Consider the following 20,886-nt stretch of genomic DNA (forward strand, 5'->3'; position numbering starts at 1 on the left):
TGTTTTTCTCCCAGTTCAGAATATGGCACATTGTAGTGCTGTCAGTACATATTATGTCACACAGTGTTTCCGGTTCACATTATGCCACACATGAAGGATACTTCCTAATGCAGGATATTCCATTTGGAGTGGAGATCTTCTTAATTTAGTCACACTGTCTCTTTCTGGGATATGTTTAATCTTGGAGCTCAATTCCCACCCCCAGCTTTACAAAAGCTGTAAACAAGGAGAATCCTACTCTCTGACAGTGCTGTTCTTACTGATTAGCTTAGCTGTGTCTGTGAGCATGAAACAGGATTGTGGGAAATGGATCATATCAGTGTGGACACTATTGCTCTTCCCATTCGACTATGGATGGTATGCAGTCGGGATGTTGAGCTTGATTCTTAGATTTTTACATAACACCCTCCAGAATCTTGGGGTAAACTAAGCTCCTTTGTTGGAAACAATATCTTCAGGGTAGCCATGGAGTGAGAATATATTTTCAATAAATAAAGAGGCTAAAATAGATACTAGTTTTAAACATTTAAAAATGTACAAAGTGGGATATTATCGAGACGTGATCCACTATCACCAGTGTGGTATTGAGCCCATTAGATTATGGTAAATTGGTGATGAAATCCATTGACACATGCATCATCCATAGTTGATCTGGAACAGGCAAGGGGAAGAGTAGGCTAAAATGTTTACAAGGAGGTGATTTGTGTTGCGCATACATAGCACAGAGAGATACATCTGTTTTAATGTCACAAAGTATTGTTGGACTCCAATAGGTCCTTAAAACCAATTATTCTAGTCTTTTTAACTCCAGCATAACCTGAACAGCAAAATTGGTGAGCCCAAGTCAAGAGCATAGTACGAAGTTCAGGAGATACAAATGTCTTCCAAACAAGTAACTGATGGGGGTGACAGTGGTAATGTCTTCCTATTGCAGCAAAACCAAGGTTTGGCTAGACCTGCCCAGAGGCGTGGAGTCTAACCCACTTAGTGGTCTTCACCAGTGATCCCTCCTATTGGGATTTGGGTTTCGCTGCACCAGGTGAGCAGATGAGCAGGTCGTGGTCCACCTGTGAGTGGCAGAAGACAGGAATATAAGACTAGAAAATAACACTAATATTATTAATAAATGTAATAACACTGTTACTGAAAGCTGTGGCAACACTGGAGATTACTAGCAATGAGACAATCTGGTGATTAGTAGAAATGGGATGGCACTGGGAAACACTGGAAATGGAGTCATACTGAAAATGCTGGAAATGAACCAGACGCAGGCTTGCTCTGTGAAACATGGAAGATCCTGAGACTGACTTGCTGTTAGGAACACAGGGAATGCTGACACAGGGATGCACTGAAAATTGATAGAGATCCAAGCATAGGCTTGCTCTGTAACTATGTGAGAGATGAACATGAAAATCAGCATGAGAAGGGAAACTCTGAATACTGGTAAACAGCTTAACAGATGAAGCATGTAACAGAGGGAGAGAGCTGGATATGTAACTCAGGAAAATAATTTTGAGGAGGGAAACCCAGAATACTGGTAATCAGCTTAGCAGCTGAAGCATGTAACACAGAAAAAGAGCTGGACCTGTTTCTCAGGGAGATTAGCAAGAATAGCTGAACTGCACACTGAAGAGAGAATCGCTGGAAAACACTGGAAGTTGAAAACAATGGGGAGCCTGGAGTGAAGAAGTAGTTCTCAGTCTCTGGAACACTGAAGACTTGAAGCAAATGAAGAGATAAAGTTGATCAGGCAACTTCCTGTTCCTGGAGTCAGACCTAAATACCCCTATGCATTTGGTCATTGGATCACGAGATAAGCTGAGTGACCGCATGACTACCATTGGGAGAGACTAGTCAGGTGATATGGACCAACATGGCTGCACCCATGCCCGCTACCACAGGAACCAGGATGCCAGCACAGAAGCCCTAGCAGACCTGGGGAGAATACCCAGTCACCACTCACCTCCACTGCCAGCGACTGATCACCTAAGTCAAAGGACACCAGCATGGAGATGAGTAGCGACTGATCCCAGGCCGCATCCTGACACAACAGCATCTTCAGACCAGACTTTGGGATTAGCACCTTCGTGGGTGAGAGCAAAGACATGGGAACTGTCATGGAAGTATACCTTAATGAAGTAATTTGTGTGTATTTCAGACCAGAAGGTTGAGGCCATTCCAGAATTGCTTTAACTTTTTCTGGGTCCCTTTGTAGACCCTGTACAGAAAGGATATTACCCATGATATGAATGGAGGTTTGCTCAAATATGCATTTTACCACCTTGCATTATAAATGTGTTTTTTTCTTAGACACTGCCATATGGACATTATGAGAGGAGACAATATCAGACTGTCATCCAAATATACAACTAAATTTATTAAAGAAGATCTCAGAATATATTTTTCATGCAGTTTTGAACACAGCAGGAACACTACTAAGCAAATGGCATTAGTAAGTACTCGTAATGCCCATGCATATTAAATGCTGTTTTCCAATGATTGCAGGCCTGATGTGAATGCAGTTGTAGGTTCCTTGTAAATCCAGTATAAAATGTTTCCCACATTCCAAGATTTCCTTAATGTAGTCAGTCATTGCTTGTGTCTCACGAAGGGACAAAGGGAATACATGACCTTTGGGGGTGTCTTTCTATGGATTAAACTGATAGGAAACACCTACAGTCTGTAAGGAGGACGTTCTTCAGTCCATTGATTGTTAAAGATGTCAGGATACTGAGGAGGTATAGTGAATGTCTTCTCAGCTAGACTGACTGTAGCTATATTACAGAGTGTGACAATCAGGTCCCAATATATCACTTGACCTGACTTCCAATCTAAATATGGGGAGTGTATTTGAAGCCAGGGTTATCCCAGGTTCATAGTGTTTATGGCTTTGGGAACAACTGGGAATGTGAGTGATTCCTCATGGGAAGCCCCAAGCTGTTTAATAACAGCCTCAGACTGGAAACAAATAGCACCCTCCAAAAGCTAATTCCCATCTTTGCCATTAAGACATGCTGGTTGCATAAAAGGAACTAAGCATAACCTGAGTCTTTTTGCAAATTGAGCACTGACAGTTCCTAGCAACTCCAGAATCAATTGCATTTACCCATTGCCAATATTCCCACTCCCTGCCACCTGTACATCATTGAGGCATTTATTTAGCTTGAGGTAGCTGCTATAGTCTAACACTGGCCTAGATACAGAGGTAGGTCGCTCTAGATGTGGAGCCCAAAAAACAAAAATAGAGATGGCACAAAATATCTTATAGAGAAGGTAAATAGGTTTGTAGTTAGGAAAAATAATTGATATTTAACGATAATTGTCGATTATCAATTTCGAATTCAGAAATTGTTTGCTTTCTCTATAAGAATTGTTAAGGCTTCTATATTTGGATAAGTAGCTTTAAAATAAAAATACTATTGATATAATATATTCTGTGTAGATTATTCTTTACGTTTTTTTTTCTTTGTCTTGTTCTTTCATATATCTGTATGTGCCCCTATATGTCAGTATATTCACCCCCTATTTGATTAATTAAATTTGGCATGTGATTTGCCATGTGGGGAAAGGTTCTGGGTTCCATGGCCAGAGCTATCCAATCATTCTGCATTTTCCCTGTGCGATAAACCCTAGGTTAACATGCGCTAACCCATAGATTCCATGAAAAATGTTGGAATCTATGAGTTTTCTTGTGCGATAAATGTAGGAGACTGTTTAGCATGTGGGTTTAGCATGCAGGATTTATGCAGCTAACTGAATTGGGCAGTGCATTCAGGGACTGATTCAGCAAGGATCGCAGTTGCTAATACGCATGCAATCAGCCGACTGTTGCGTCCTGTGATTGGGACGCAGCAACTATGCAGACCCATCACAGAGTGATTTACTAGAAGTGCCATTTGTGGGTGGTGACGGGGGGGGCATCTCGGCGAAACACAGGCGTGCCAGTGCGTTTGAACACCGTTGCAGGAGCATGCATAAATTATCCACTGCCATGCCCTACAAAGCCTGAGGACATTATTTTTTTAAAACTCACTAATATTTTAACAAAAATGTCCCCAGAAATTGTATTTTTAAAAAACATATTTAATTATTTTAGATTTTTTTCCTAGTTGGGGTGTGTCTAGCAGACTCATTTAGCATAATCCCTGACTACTGTAGAATTTTTCCATCACCATTGTGGCCATAGATCTTCCTGTGGCAATTGACCCCTTGTAGCATACACTGTATTCTTGATGCCCTCATACCATTATTTTCCCACCCATTTTTCCATAGGTCTCCATAATAGCTATATGCCCACTTCATCAATTTCATTGTGTCCCCACTGTAGAATTACCCCCACACCTCCATTGTTAATAGATTCCCAATTTAGTTCCCCAATCTCACAGTGGTAATAGATCCCTCAATGGTATACACCCCACCCTAGTGTTTAATGGTCCCCATTGAAGCATATCACTTACATCCATGACTATATTCCTCCTGTGGCCAAATATCACCCCCATATGCCATGTGGCAATAAATCCCTTTGGCTTTAACCCCCTAGTGCCTATATAAATCCCGGCAATGGCACTTACCCTACACCCTCTCCCTCTCACAGAACAGAGTGAAGGGGGTCTCAGAGGGGAATGATCACACCAAGTAAAGAGACTATCAAAATATTGCTCAGAGCGAACTTCAGTTGCCGATTGCAGAGACCATATTACTGTCAGGGGGCATACCACAGGAGGAAATCGGTTCTGCACAGAACTGATTTTGTGTTTAAAATGCCAGGGCACGCATTTCTATGCACCCATTTCTAGAACCACTGGTAGCTGAAACTTGGATCTTCTCACATGTTGATTTAAGTCGGAGCTTATTTGGGACCAATGCTGCAAATCAAATTCTAGTAGGTTTTATACTACACTTTATGCCCGTTCAATATCAAGTAAATGTGAGTTGTTCCATATTTATTTCTTGTACAGTATATTATGGCACTAAGGCTTTATACTATTGTGAGTCATCTACTTTTCAGTGAATAAAATTGTCCTTGAATTACATTGTGGATTGCTATAGAAGAAAGCATATGATTGTTGTCTTATAGGCCCAACAACAGTGGCTTTCGGAGCGATCGCCTCCCCTAGCATCCTTGCCTGTCTACTCTGGCTCTGGGACTTGGGAATAACTGAAAATCCAGACACTGCGTAGTGTCGTCCAGGTACAATCACAACTGCTGCAGCGCTGAGTACTGATGGGCTCCTCCCCCTCCTGCTCCTGTGTCCTGGCACAATGCACAGCACAGCACTCCTAATGCCAGAGGAGCACCAATGTCAGAGGAGCAGCGGCATGACACCGGCTCCTCCTTCTGCCCTGCCCCTTGTATCAGTACCCTGGGTGCCGCTAGTAGCGCACCCGCGAGTACTCAGAACCCCCCCCATAGAAATCAAATGGGTTTTTTTGAGAAACCAAATGTTGTTTTTTTTACACATGTCGTAGCCACGCCCCCCCTTACAGCATTATGCCATGATTTGCTGGTCTATGGAGAGGGGGTGGAGTCTAATTGTGCAAACTTCTTGCCCACGCCCCCATCAACAACCTGCTGCAGCATGTCAGGATGCCAATGTAAATGAAAGTGTGTCTAGATATATGTGTGTTTATGTGCATGTGTGTTTGTTCCTATGTAATACATGTGTGTGCTATATAATATATATATATATATATATATATATATATGAAAAACAAAAGGGTGGAGAAAAGAGTGCCTCCTAGTGCATTAAATAACACATTTTCCCAGCTGCCCATGTGTAGATTAGCAAAGCTGGGTGCAAATACAGTCCCCATCGCTGTACCACAGACTTGTAAGTAAAAATCACTGAGAAATTTAAAATAATTATGTTTCAAAATAAAATCCATTAAAATACAAATAAAATCTTTATGTAATAGACTCAGATCCATATCTTCAATAAGAAACTCTTTACATGATTCAATACCTTTTAAGTGATCAATCGATGTATAGAGAGATTGAACATCTATAGTCACCCAGTGATAATCTTCTTCCCATATAAAATTCTCTAATATCTGTAATATGGTCGTCGTATCTTTAGTGTATGACTTCAACTTCAGTACATATTTACTCAGAAAAATTTCCACATATTCTGAAATGTGTGCGGTTAGAGAATCTATACCCGCCACTATTGGTCTACCCGGGGGGTTGATCAGTCGTTTATGAATTTTCGGGAGAAAATAAAATATAGGTATCACCGGGTTATTTTTTATAAGATATTGAAATTCATCTTTGTTGATAATCTCTTTTTTGAAAGCTTCTATTAATACGGCTCTAAGTTCTTCTACAAACCCCAATGTGGGGTCACCATCAAGTTTCCTATATGAAGAGACATCATTCAATAGCCTCTGACCCTCAGTTATATAGTCTATTCTATTCATGATTACTAGGCCGCCTCCTTTATCAGCCTGCTTTAATACAATTTCCTCATTTTTTCTCAAGTTTTTTAAAGCATTTTTCTCAAAATTAGTCAGGTTCTTCTTACTTCTTATGCCCTGAGAAGCTTTATCCACCTCGCATAAATCTTTTTTCACAAGTTGATAAAACATGTCGATTTGACTACTTTTAGATTCTAATGGATAGTATTTTGAGTGTAATTTTAGACCTGATTTGGACTCACTCTCATTGCTGCTTATGGTGGCTTGATCTTTTCTTGTAAAATGTCTCTTTAATGTCAATTTACTGACAAACTTATTAAGATCAATAAACAATTGAAAGTTATTAGGCTGTGTTGCAGGGGCGAAGGACAAATACTGCTGTTTATATTTGTTTTTATAGAATTAGCTGCATATACTTTTTTATTCATCTTTTATGTTCATGATTTAATATGTTTTAATGATAAGTTTAATCCATTTTATTTATAATATGTATTATTGTAATGCATCATAACTGTAGTGGTCCTATATATATCTTCCAACCTATGTACTAAGTTAACCGGGACATTACCTTCCAAGCGCTGATAATAGTGTCAGCCTAAGGCAAAATGGCCGTTGGTTGAACACTAGAGGCAAAAGACCTCAACAAAATGGCCGCCGCAATTCAGATACACAGGCAGGGTGAGGTTCGGGCGGCGCCTGGAGCTGACGGCACTGTGACCGATACAGCATATCCAGAGTGCTGTCCTTGCCTCACTCGTGGGGAACAATTAGAGCAGTGCACTTTGAGAAGTTAGGTGTCCTGTGCGAGGACGGAACTTCCGCTTGCGCACAATGGAACGCAAGCGCTCACCATTTCCAGGTTGGCGGAACGCATGTAACGGAGTCCGCTTTAGGCGGTACACACGCCCATAATTAAGACTAATAGTCTGGGGTATATATGGACCATGTACAGCACCTTCTATTATTCTCCTGATGAAGTCCAAAATCGTTTTAACAGACAAAACGCATTGAGGTGGTGTGTGGTATGATCCTCTACCGGTGACATTCTCATGCAGATAAGCTTGAACCCTTTAAATTTTATGTACGGGCATTTTGATATGCTTATTTTCTGTTGAATAAATTTGTGTGTATAGAATTACACTATGGTCTATCTATTTTTCTCTATGTGTTGATGCACTTTGGTCTACATGGAGGGAAAAGTCTGAGGGTTTCCAGAAGTTGGACAAATAAGGAATCATTGTGACTGTTCTTGCTGTTGAATAAGTGGTGAATTCCACTATATAAGGTACACCCCCATCTACACAGATGGTGATTATCTTCGGTGAAGGTTACATTATTTACTTATTTAATGCACTAGGAGGCGCTCTTTTCTCCACCCTTTTGTTTTTCAGATTATGACGCTGCTTGGGCAGCAGTATATGGGAGTAGGAGCAGCCACCCTATACGTGTGGGGAGTGCGTCTTTGATGAACTGATATTGCTTTGGGATATCATTAACTTTTTCAGGACTCAGCGCCGTGTACTACCTTTTTCTGAATATATATATATATATACTTCCACCCTGGTTTATTGGATACCCGGAGCTCCACACACGTGGTTGTTATGTGTGACCCCTGTTGTTTGACTTACATGTTTGTATTTACATCAAAGTTTGGGCTCTGATGTTATCAGCGGTCTGTGACTTTTACTATATATGTAATCTGCATTGGGCATATTTATGGAGCTTGAAACTGAATTGCATCTAGCTGTTTTATACAGCATATAGATATCATATTTTGCTATTGTTTAATTTTTGATATTTCGGTTACCAGTCTTGAGAATGGTTCATCTATGAACTGAAACGTTGACTAAATCATGTGTAATCTAATATATGCTATTTACTATCTTCATTAAATAAATTTATGATATTTTTCATGGAGAGTGCCTTCATCCAGAATTCAAAGGAAACTACTCTCTCTCTCTCTCTCTCTCTCTCTCTCTCTCTATATATATATATATATATATATTTATATAAATATACACAGCATATGTTTGTGTCCTATGTAATATATTGATGTGCTATATTATAACAGTGTATGTGCGCTACTACACACTTAATAATACAGACAATCCTTATATTCTTCGTAAATAACAATCCCTTCAGAGTTAATAGGCTCCAGTTATTTCTGTTTTGTGAATGTAGATAACAACTTTCGTGCTCGCTTTTCAAAGCTGATCGGAGAGTTCATATGAAAAAACTTGTTTTAACATCCTTCTTGAGGTTCTATAAGATACCCTCATACCAGAAAAAGACCCAAGATAGGCCCAAAGGCCAACATTAATACAATATAACAATCTTTATTAAAAAAAATCGCAAATTCAGATAGATAAATGTATAAATATATTAATACATCAACATATTTTATACAGATAAAAATATATTTTCCACACCTTACAAATGAATGAAGGTTTATAACATAATGTCCACCTTTAGTGTAAACCCTACACGTTTCGTCTTACGTCAAGACTTCATCAGGGGTAGATCTCGAAATACATATATTTAAGGATATAGTATGACAGTGATCAGAATGGCTCTCGGAATCAATAATTAACCTCACACTTGTATATATTGAGATAAATCAGATCTTTAGATCATCAACATTAGGTTATACAACACTTTTTAGGTCCTTCTTCCTCTCAATCCCACTGCCACAATATATATATATATATATTTATATATGCAAGGAAACCCCCAATACGAACCCTGCGTTTGCCCCTGGCCACACAGTTTGGAGGGGTTGGCGTCTTGCTGTGTGTGAAGCACAGTGGGAGCCACCAAAGGGAGGAGTTGGTACCAAAAAGGGGTGATGCCAGGATAGAACAGAGGAGGAGTCAGGGTTATTATCATTAAAACCGCCCCCCCTAAATGAAAAGTCTAGGTCCGCCACTGCCCAGTAGATGGTTGATTTCTGCAATCTGATTCAGGTTCTACATAATAACTATACAAAGGTCATGCTGATATCACACATCTGATACACTAGAATCACTTACATAAGTCACACTGATATCACATTGTTAATTTTTGCAATATTTTTAATGCAGTTAAGATGCATTTCTGTTCCATGTTTTTACTTCACATGAAAAGCAAGGTATGCAGTCAGAAAGTTGCCGATCACGATGTCGGCATTCACAATGTTGACAGCAGAAGGTTGATTTTGATGATGTTGATATAGTTACAGTTTCAACATCATTAATATCGACACCATTCAACATCATTAGACTAGTGCAGTGGTTCCCAAACTTTATTAAATCACAGAGCTATATAGTATCAGCATTTTTTTCCATGGAACCCTTGGGCCAAATGTTTCTAATTGAGAAATTCAGCAATAACTATATAAAGCAAATATTGCTTATATGTCACCCTTAGGTTCCGTTATGTGGTGGTTGACAGGGCTGCGTTTCTTTTTGTCCACATACTGATTTATTGGTAGTCATTGTCACTGGTTTTTCCTGTCACAGTGACTAAAAATCATTTTATTTTGTACTGGACCACCAACCCGAGGCACCCCTGCAAGTGCCCTGAGGCACCCCAAGGATTGGTTTTGCCAAAACCACCCTTCCGTGTTTTGGGTTCTGGATTTTGTGTTTTGGATTTGTATTTTTTTAAAAAAAAGCATAAAAACAGCTAAAATCACAGAATTTGTGGGTTTTTCTGCTCCTATGCTATTATTAACCTCAATAACCTTAATGTCCACTAATTTCCAGTCTATTCTGAACACCTCACACCTCACAATAGTGTTTTTATGTCCAAAAGGTTGCACCGAGGTAGCTGGATGACTATGCTAAGAAATACGAGTGGGCGGCACAACACGTGGCCCATCTAGGAGTCACACTGCAGTGGCAGACAGGATGGCAGTTTGAAAAATTAGGCCCCAAACAGTACATAATGCAAAGAAAAAAAGAGGTGCAAGATGGAATTGTCCTTGGGCCCTCCCCCCACCCTTATGTTGTATAAACAGGACATGCACACTTTAACAAACCAATCATTTCAGCGCCAGGGTCTGCAACACGACTGTGGCTGAAATGATTGGTTCGTTTGGGCCCCAACAAAACAAGCTAGCAATTAATCTGTCCCTGCACAAACTGGCTCTACGGCGGCAAGATGTTGTCCTCATCCTCCTCATCCACCGATTCCTCACCCTCTTCAGTGTTGTGTACATCCTCATCCTCACAGAGTATTAACTCGTCCCCACTGGAATCCACCACCACAGGTCCCTCTGTACGTTCTGGAGGCTGGTCTCCCTGGAAGAGTTGATAATTCATTTTTATGAACATCATCTTCTCCACATTTTGTGGAAGCAACCTCCTACGCCTTTCGGTGACAAGGTTCCCGGCTGCACTAAACACTCTTTCGGATTACACACTGGAGGGGGGGCAACTCAGGTAAAATAGAGCCAGTTTGTACAGGGGCCTCCAAATTGCCTCTTTTTCCTGCCAGTACAGGTACGGACTGTCTGACATGCCTACTTGGATGCTGTCACTGATGTAATCCTCCACCATTCTGTCAATGGTGACAGTATCATATGCAGTGACAGTAGACATGTTAGAAATTGTTGCCTGGTCCTTCAGTCCGGACCAGATGTCCAAACTTGGTCCTGCCTGCCCTGCATCACCGCCAGTGGGTTGCTTAGGATACCTAAGTTTTTTCCTGGCAGCCCCAGATGTGGGAGAAAATGAAGAAGTAGCTGTTGATGTGTCACGTTCCGCTTCAGCTGACAGTGTTTTCACCAGCAGGTCTTTGCACTTCTGCAGGCTTGTGTCGGCCGGAAAGAAAGACACCACATAGGCTTTAAACCTAGGATCGAGCACGGTGGCCCAAATGTAGTGGTCTGATTTCAACAGATTGACCACCCTGGAATCCTGGCAAAGCGAATGAAGGGCTTCATCCCCAAGTCCCACATGCCGAGCGGAATCGCTCCGTCTTAGCTCCTCCTTCACTTTCTCAAGCTGATCCTGCAAAAGCCTGATGAGGGGAATGACCTGACTCAAGCTGGCAGTGTCTGAACTGACTTCACATGTGGCAATTTCGAAGGGCTAGAGAACCTTGCACAACACGGAAATCATTCTCCACTGCGCTTGAGTCAGGTGCATACCCCCTCCTTTGCCTATGTCATAGGTGGATGTATAGACTTGAATGACCTTTTGCTGCTCCTCCATCCTCTGAAGCATATAGAGGGTTGAGTTCCACTGCGTCACAACCTCTTGCTTCAGGTGATGGTGGGGCAGGTTCAAGAGTGTTTGCTGGCGATCCAGTCTTCGGCATGCAGTTGCTGAATGGTGAGAGTGGCCAGAAATTTTTCGGGCCACCCAAAGCATCTCCTGCATGCCCCTGTCGCTTTTCAGAAAATTCTGCACCACCAAGTTTATTGTGTGAGCAAAACATGAGACGTGCTGGAATTTGCCCAGATGTAATGCCAACACAATATTGGTGGTGTTGTCAGATATCACAAATCCCCAGGAGAGTCTAAGTGGGGTAAGCCACTGGGCGATGATTTCCCTCAGTTTCTCTAAGAGGTTGTCGGCGGCGTGCCTCTTACTGAAACTGGTGATACACAGCGTAGCCTGCCTTGGAATGAGCTGGCGTTTCTGATATGCTGCTACTGGTGACGCTGCTGTTGTTGCTGCATAAGGTGATACATCTACCCAGTGGGCTGTCACAGTCATATAGTCCTTAGTCTGCCCTGTTCCACTTGTCCACATGTCCGTGGTTAAGTGAACATTAGGTACAACCGCATTTTTCACGACACTGAGGACACTTTTTCTGACGTTTCTGTACAGTCTCGGTGTCGCCTGCCTAGTGAAGTGGAATCTAGATGGGATTTGGAACCGGGGACACACTACCTCCATCAATTGTCTAAATCCCACTGCACTAATGGCAGATACCGGACGCACGTCTAACACCAACATAGCAGTCAAGGCCTCAGTTATACGTTTTGCTTCAGGATGACTGCTGTCCTCTCTGGGATGATGAAGGACTCCCAGCAGCAACAGCAGCAGCGGCAGCAGTAGGTGTAGCAATGCAGGATCCTCCGGAGGAATCCCAGATAGGAGAGTCAGTCATGCCAGTGACATGGCCTGCAGGACTACTTCCGACCCTGACTAAGGAGGAAATTGACGAGGAGGGAGTTGACGGTGTGGTTTGCAGGCACTTGGATACAACAGGACAATGGGATTTAGGTGTCCCTGGACTGCTTACAGTCTTAGCCAAAGTTTCTGAACTTGAAAGTAACTTTTTATGAACGTGCTGCAGGTGCCGTATAAGGGAGGATTTTCCTAGGTGGTTAACGTCCCTACCCCTACTTATTTCACCTTTACATATGGTACATATGGCAAGACAGTTGTTGTCCGGATTTGGATAGAAATATTGCCAGACCAAAGAGGTGGAATGTTTGGTCTTCTGCCCAGGCATGACCGTGATGGGCTTTTTCATCCCACGGACAACAACTGTCTCCCCCGGAGCCTGATTTAAACAAACCACATCACCATCAGAATCCTCCTCGCCAACTTCCTCCTCAGTGCCAGCTACACCAGTATCCTCATCCTGTTGTACTTCAACAGTGACATCTTCAATTTGCATATCAGCAAGTGGACTGTGGGTGCTCCTTTCAGCACTTGCAGGGGGCGTGCAAATGGTGGAAAGAGCCACCTCTTCCCATCCAGTGCTGGGAAGGTCAGGCATCGCAACCGCCACCACACTTGGACTCTCCTTGGGGATTTGTGATATCTTCATAGAATGCACAGTTCTTCGCTGTGCTTTTGCCAGCTTAACACGTTTGATTTTTTTAGCGGGAGGAGGGCTTCCATCGTCATGTGAAGCTGAACCACTAGTCATGAACATAGGGAAAGACCTTAGCTGTTCCTTGCCACTCCGTGTCGTAAATGGCATATTGGCAAGTTTACGTTTCTCCTCAGATGATTTAAATGTTTTTTTTTAAGGTCATTTTCCTGAACTTTGTCATTTGGGATTGTATGTGCCCTCTACTATGACATTGGGCATCGGCCTTGGCAGACGACGTTGATGGCATGTTATCGTCTATGTCATGACTAGTGGAAGCAGCTTCAGCACTAGGAGGAAGTGGTTCTTGATCTTTCCCTATTTTATTTTTATCGGAGAAAGTTTGGTCCTCCATTTATGTTATATTGATATATACATGTGGCAAAGGCGCACACAAACACAGAAAATAATTTTCTATATTTGTTGGAGACTAGTGCACTTCATGGTTTACACCACCCTTTAAGAAATGATCCACCCGGCTATTTACTTATGGGACACAGGCGCATGCTTGGCGCATATGCACGTTGATGCACGTGCAGCTACAGTGCACACAATTCACAAAGAAAGAAAAAAAAGATTTTTTTATTTTTTGTGGAGCGCACTTTGAGGGTTACACCACCCTTGAACACACAGATGCACACTTGGTGCTGCTGCTTTGAGGATGAACGTACAGTGCAGACAATTCACAAACACAGAAGAAAACGTTTTATTTTTGTTGGAGTGCACTTTGGGGGTTACACCACCCTTTAACAGACAGATGCATGTTTGGCGCTGCTGCTTTGAGGATGCATGTATAGTGCACACAATTCACAAACACAGAAGAAAATATTTTATTTTTGTTGGAGTGCACTTTGGGGGTTACACCACCCTTTAACAGACAGACGTACGCTTGGCGCTGCTGCTTTGAGGATGCACGTACAGTGCACACATTTTCACAAACAGAAAATATTTTGGGAGTAACACCACCCTTTAACGACGAGCCAGCCGTCCCTTTACTTATGACACAGGCGCACGCTTGGCGCTACTTTGTTGATGCACGTGCGGCTACTGCGCACACAATTCACAAACGCAAAACATTTTTTTTTATTTTGTTTGGAGTGCACTTTGGGGGTTACAGCACCCTTTAATGGTCAAGCCAGCCGGCCCTTCACTTATGACACAGGCGCACGCTTGACGCTACTTTGTTGATGCATGTGCGGCTACTGCGCACACAATTCACTAACACAAAAAAATATATATTTTTATTTTTTTTGGCATGCACTTTGGGGGTTACAGCACCCTTTAACGGACAAGCCAACTGGCCCTTTACTTATGGGACACAGGCGCACGCTTGGCGCTGCTCCTTTGTTGATGCACATGCAGCCACAGTGCACACAATTCACAAACACTGAAAATATTTTTTTATTTTGTTTGGAGTGCACTTTGGGGGTTACAGCACCCTTTAACGGATAAGCCAGTCGGCCCTTTACTTATGGGACACAGGCGCACGCTTGGCGCTGCTCCTTTGTTGATGCACGTGCAGCCACAGTGCACACAATTCACAAACACATGAAATATTTTTTTATTTTGTTTGGAGTGCACTTTGGGGGTTACAGCACCTTTTAACGGTCAAGCCAGCCGCCTCTTATGATACAGGCGCACGCTTGGCGCTACTTTGTTGATGCACGTGCGGCTACTGTGCACACAATTCACAAACACAGAAAAAAAAATATTATTTGGAGTACACTTTGGGGGTTACAGCACCCTTTACCAAATGAACCAGCCGGCCCTTTACTTATGACACAGGCGCACACTTGGCACTACTTTGTTGATGCACGTGCCGCTTCTGCGCACACAATTCACAAACAGAAAAAATATTTATTTGTTTTGCACTTGGGGGAGTACTCCCGATGGACAGAGCACCCCCTGGACAACACTACAGCACCCCTTTAGGACTGGGACACTGCACAGGAGTTTGGAGTGGACACAGCTCCTATGGACAACTGACTGCACAACACAGTCCAGCCAGCCCCTATGGACTTTGGAGGAGTGGACACAGCCCCTATGGACAACAGCAGCACAGCATAACACAGCCAGCCCCGATGGACTTTGGAGGAGTGGACACAGCCCCTATGGACGTCAGCAGCACAGCACAACACAGCCAGCCCCTATGGACTTTGGAGGAGTGGACACAGCCCCTACGGACAACAGCAGCACAGCGCAGCATAGCACAACACTACACTGCACTACACTACACAGCCCAGCCAGCCCAAACTCCCACCCTCCCTCTTCACTGTCCACAGCCGAGTGAGAACATGGCACCGACGCGAGTACCTTATATAGAATCCAAAACCCGCGAGACCCGGAAGGTGGGATGATGACATTTTGCCTCGATTTCAGATCCGAGTCAGGTGGCAAAAGTCGAGCCTGACTCGGATCGGCTTCGGATCGGGGGAGCTCGGGGGGGGTTGGATTTCAGAAATCCGAACCTGCTCACCCCTAGTTTATTTGTATTCAACACAGATTGGTCTTTAAAAGTAAGATGTGTGGCAAGCACTCCTGCATTGCTTCATTTAAATACAGAACACTCAGTCTAATATATGTTCTGTGAACCATTGTCAGCAATACAATACAGCCAAATACTCACAGGCTGCTGGGAGCTAGAGTGATATCTTCAGGCTACTCTATAGACACATATACAATAAACGCACAAACCAGTCCCTATCAAATGCATAAAAAGTCATAGCTGGTATGCTGCTGGAATAAGGATGAAGATAAAAAGGTCAAACACTATACTGAATAAAAGTTGACCTGTTATGCATTATATTAATATGACTGATTAATACCTATATATATATATATATATACATATATATATATATATATATATATATATATAACCACAGCACTCCAAGGCATTTTATCAAGCAAGTATTGAAGCAATAACTTTTTATTCCAATGTTTCTAACTACAATAGCTTTCTTCAAGGATGTCTGTATCTATATATACATACAGTATTTATTTAAATATATATATATATATATACAGTATATATATATATATATATATATATTCTAGGGGTGAGCGGGTTCGGATTTCTGAAATCCGAACCCCCCCGAGCCCCCCGATCCGAGTCCGATCCGAGTCAGGCTCGACTTTTCCCGCCTGACTCGGATCTGAAATCGAGGCAAAACGTCATCATCCCGCCTTCCGAGTCTCGCGGGTTTTGGATCCTATATAAGGTACCCGCGTCGGCGCCATTTTCTCACTCGGCTGTGGACAGTGAAGAGGGAGGGTGGGAGTTAGGGCTGGCTGGGCTGTGTAGTGTAGTGTAGTGCTGCTGTTGTCAACTACTTCAAAGTCCATAGGGGCTGGCTGTGTTGTGCTGTGCTGCTGTTGTTAATAGGGGCTGTGTCCACTACTTCAAAGTCCATAGGGGCTGGCTGGACTGTGTTGTGCAGTCAGTTCTCCATAGGGGCTGTGTCCACTCCAAAATCCTGTGCAGTGTCCCTGTCCTAAAGGGGTGCTGTAGTGTTGTCCAGGGGGTGCTCTGTCCATCAGGGGTGCTCCCCCCAAGTGCTAAAAAATAATATATTTTCTGTGTTTGTGAATTGTGTGCGCAGTAGCCGCACGTGCATCAACAAAGTAGTGCCAAGCGAGCGCCTGTGTCATAAGTAAAGGGCCGGCTGGCTTGACCGTTAAAGGGTGCTGTAACCCCCAAAGTACACTCCAGTCCAAACCAAAAAAAAAATTATTTTCTGTGTTTGTGAATTGTGTGCGCAGTAGCCGCACGTGCATCAACAAAGTAGTGCCAAGCGTGCGCCTGTGTCATAAGTAAAGGGCCGGCTGGCTTGACCGTTAAAGGGTGCTGTAACCCCCAAAGTACACTCCAAACCAAAAAAATATATATTTTCTGTGTTTGTGACTTGTGTGCACTGTGGCTGCACGTGCATCGACAAAGGAGCAGCGCCAAGCGTGCGCCTATGTTCCATAAGTAAAGAGCCGGCTGGCTCATTTCTTAAAGGGTGGTGTAACCCACAAAGTGCACTACTCTCCAGCAAAAATAAAAAAATATTTTCTGTGTTTGTGTGTGCTTTAGCCGCACGTATATATCAATATAACATAAATGGAGGACCAAACTTTCTCCGATAAAAATAAAATAGGGAAAGATCAAGAACCACTTCCTCCTAGTGCTATTGCTGCTGCTGGGAGTTGTTCATCATCCCAGAGAGGAAGTAGGAACATCACTACTTTTACTAAACAATTGACCCTCCAACAGTCCCTAGCGATTAGGATGAAGTACGACAGCAGTCATCCTGAATCAAAACGTATAACTGAGGCCTTGACTGCTATGTTGGTGTTAGACGTGCGTCCGGTATCCGCCATTAGTGCAGTGGGATTTAGACAATTGATGGAGCTAGTGTGTCCCTGGTTCCAAATCCCATCTAGATTCCACCTGCATCGTCAAAGCAGCAGCGACAAGCGTGCGTCTGTCTGTTAAAGGATGGTGTAACCCTCAAAGTGCGCTCCACAAACAATAAAAATATTCTTCTTTATTCTGTCTTTGTGAAATGTGTGGGCTGTAGCCGCACCTGCATCCTTAAAGCAGCAGCGACAAGCATGCGTCTGTCTGTTAAAGGGTGGTGACACCCTCAAAGTGTGCTACACAAACAATAAAAATATTGTTCTTTTTTTTTCTGTCTTTGTGAATTGTGTGGGCTGTAGCCGCACTTGCATCCTCAAAGCAGCAGCGACAAGCGTGCGTCTGTCTGTTAAAGGGTGGTGACACCCTCAAAGTGTGCTACACAAACAATAAAAATATTCTTTTTTCTGTCTTTGTGAATTGTGTGGGCGGTAGCCGCACTTGCATCCTCAAAGCAGCAGCGACAAGCGTGCGTCTGTCTGTTAAAGGGTGGTGTAACCCTCAAAGTGCTCCAAAAAATAAAAAACTATTTTTTTAATGTGTTTGTGACTTGTGTGCGATGTAGCCGCACGTGCATCAACATAGTAGCAGCGCCAAGCGTGCGCCTGTGTCATAAGTCAAGGGCTGGTTTGGACATCTGGTCCGGACTGAAGGACGTGCCAACAATTTCTGACAAGTCTACTGTCACTGCATATGATACTGTCCTCAAAGCAGCAGCGACAAGCGTGCGTCTGTCTGTTAAAGGGTGGTGACACCCTTAAAGTGTGCTACACAAACAATAAAAATATTCTTCTTCTTTTTTCTGTGTTTGTGAATTGTGTGGGCTGTAGCCGCACTTGCATCCTCAAAGCAGCAGTGACAAGCGTGCGTCTGTCTGTTAAAGGGTGGTGACACCCTCAAAGTGTGCTCCACAAACAATAAAAATATTCTTCTTTTTTTTCTGTCTTTGTGAATTGTGTGGGCTGTAGCCGCACTTGCATCCTCAAAGCAGCAGCGACAAGCGTGCGTCTGTCTGTTAAAGGATTACATCAGTGACAGCATCCAAGTAGGCATGTCAGACAGTCCGTACTTGTACTGGCAGGAAAAAGAAGCAATTTGGAGGTCCCTGTACAAACTGGCTCTATTTTACCTGAGACATCAGTGACAGCATCCAAGTAGGCATGTCAGACAGTCCGTACTTGTACTGGCAGGAAAAAGAAGCAATTTGGAGGTCCCTGTACAAACTGGCTCTATTTTACCTGAGTTGCCCCCCCTCCAGTGTGTACTCCGAAAGAGTGTTTAGTGCAGCCGGGAGCCTTGTCAGCGAAAGGCATAGGAGATTGCTTCCACAAAATGTGGAGAAGATGATGTTCATAAAATGAATTATCAACTCTTCCAGGGAGACCAGCCTCCAGAACGTACAGAGGGACCTGTGGTGGTGGATTCCAGCGGGGACGAATTAATACTCTGTGAGGATGAGGATGTACACAACACTGAAGAGGGTGAGGAATCGGTGGATGAGGAGGATGAGGACGACATCTTGCCTCCGTAGAGCCAGTTTGTGCAGGGACAGATTAATTGCCAGCTTGTTTTGTGGGGGCCCAAACGAACCAATCATTTCAGCCACAGTGGTGTGGCAGACCCTGGCGCTGAAATGTTTGGTTTGTTAAAGTGTGCATGTCCTGTTTATACAACATAAGGGTGGGTGGGAGGGCCCAAGGACAATTCCATCTTGCACCTCTTTTTTTTCTTTGCATTATGTATAGTTTGGGGCCTAGTTTTTCAAACTGCCATCCTGTCTGCCACTGCAGTGCCACTCCTAGATGGACCACGTGTTTGTGCCGCCCACTCGTATCTCTTAGCATAGTCATCCAGCTACCTCGGTGCAACCTTTTGGACATAAAAACACTATTGTGAGGTGTGAGGTGTTCAGAATAGACTGGAAATGAGTGGAAATTAAGCTTATTGAGGTTAATAATAGCATAGGAGCAGAAAAACCCACAAATTCTGTGATTTTAGCTGTTTTTATGCTTTTTAAAAAAAAATACAGATCCAAAACACAAAACCCAGAACCCAAAACACGTAAGGGTGGTTTTGGCAAAAGCAATCCAGATCCAAAACAAGAAAGAAAGATCCAGATCCAAAACCAAAACACAAAACACGAAAAGTGGCCGGTGCACACCCCTAATATATTCCATAGACAAAAAAACCTTACGATTTCAAATGTCCCATTAAGGCTGCTTAGACATGATCTGAAAATACACAAAATCTATTGATTTTCTGCCACTCAAACTCCAAAAAGCAATGAAATTACGATTATTAAGGCTGACGCCTAAATGGACGTGTTCCTTGCGCAATACAGATATGGTATGCCATCACATCCTGGGGTTAACTGCAGATTCAGCACTCTCACAGAATCAGATTGCTGTCACTCACAAAATGGTGGAGCTGCTAATTCACAGAATTGTGTGCGCATTGGAATACACACATGCAGTCTTTGCAACTGAGGTATGAGCAGTTATGTGGCTCCCACATCCCACTCAGTGCCCACAATCTTCCCATTTGATCACCAAAATAATATCACTGGCTTCCAACATCCTTCTCACTGCATAAATTTATCTCATTTAGAAAACACCTTCAGCTCCCTTACTTTTAAAAATATCATACTCTGTCTATACATGAACACTTTCTTCTCCTATATGCCTCAATGCTGCTAGATATTGCCCAATCCCTACTGCTGTGTGGTTTCCCAACTGTGATAGTCTGTGTTCCCTCATCCGCACCAATGTTTTTCCCTAGCCACACCGCCCTGTATCCGTGCTTTATCCACAGCCACGTTGCTGTCTTTCTCTCATCTGTGGCACTCTTTCTTCCTCCATCTGCACTACTCTGGTCCCCTAACCATGCAACTCTGTCTCCCCCCACCACCCTCGCCACTCTGTATTCCTCCCCATCCACAACATTCTGTCTTCCCCAATCCCTACTGCTGTGTGGTCTCCGAACTATGGGAGTCTGTGTTCTCTCATCTGCACCAGTCTGTCTTTCTCCATCTGCACCTCCCTGCATCCGTGCCACTCTGTTTCCTTCTACATCACTGCCTTCCCCTAAGCCACGCTGCTGTCTACCTTTCCTCTGTGGCACTGTTTCTTCCTCCATCTGCACCACTCTGTCCCTCTCATCTGTGCAATTCTGTCTCCTACCCCCACCTGCACTATTCTGCCTTCCTACCCATCCACACTAATCTGTCTTCCCCAATCCCTACTGTTGTGTGTTCTCCT

Source organism: Taudactylus pleione, unplaced genomic scaffold (assembly GCF_031769625.1).
Source record: "Taudactylus pleione unplaced genomic scaffold, aTauple2 ptg000125l, whole genome shotgun sequence".
In the NCBI taxonomy this organism is placed as follows: domain Eukaryota; kingdom Metazoa; phylum Chordata; class Amphibia; order Anura; family Myobatrachidae; genus Taudactylus; species Taudactylus pleione.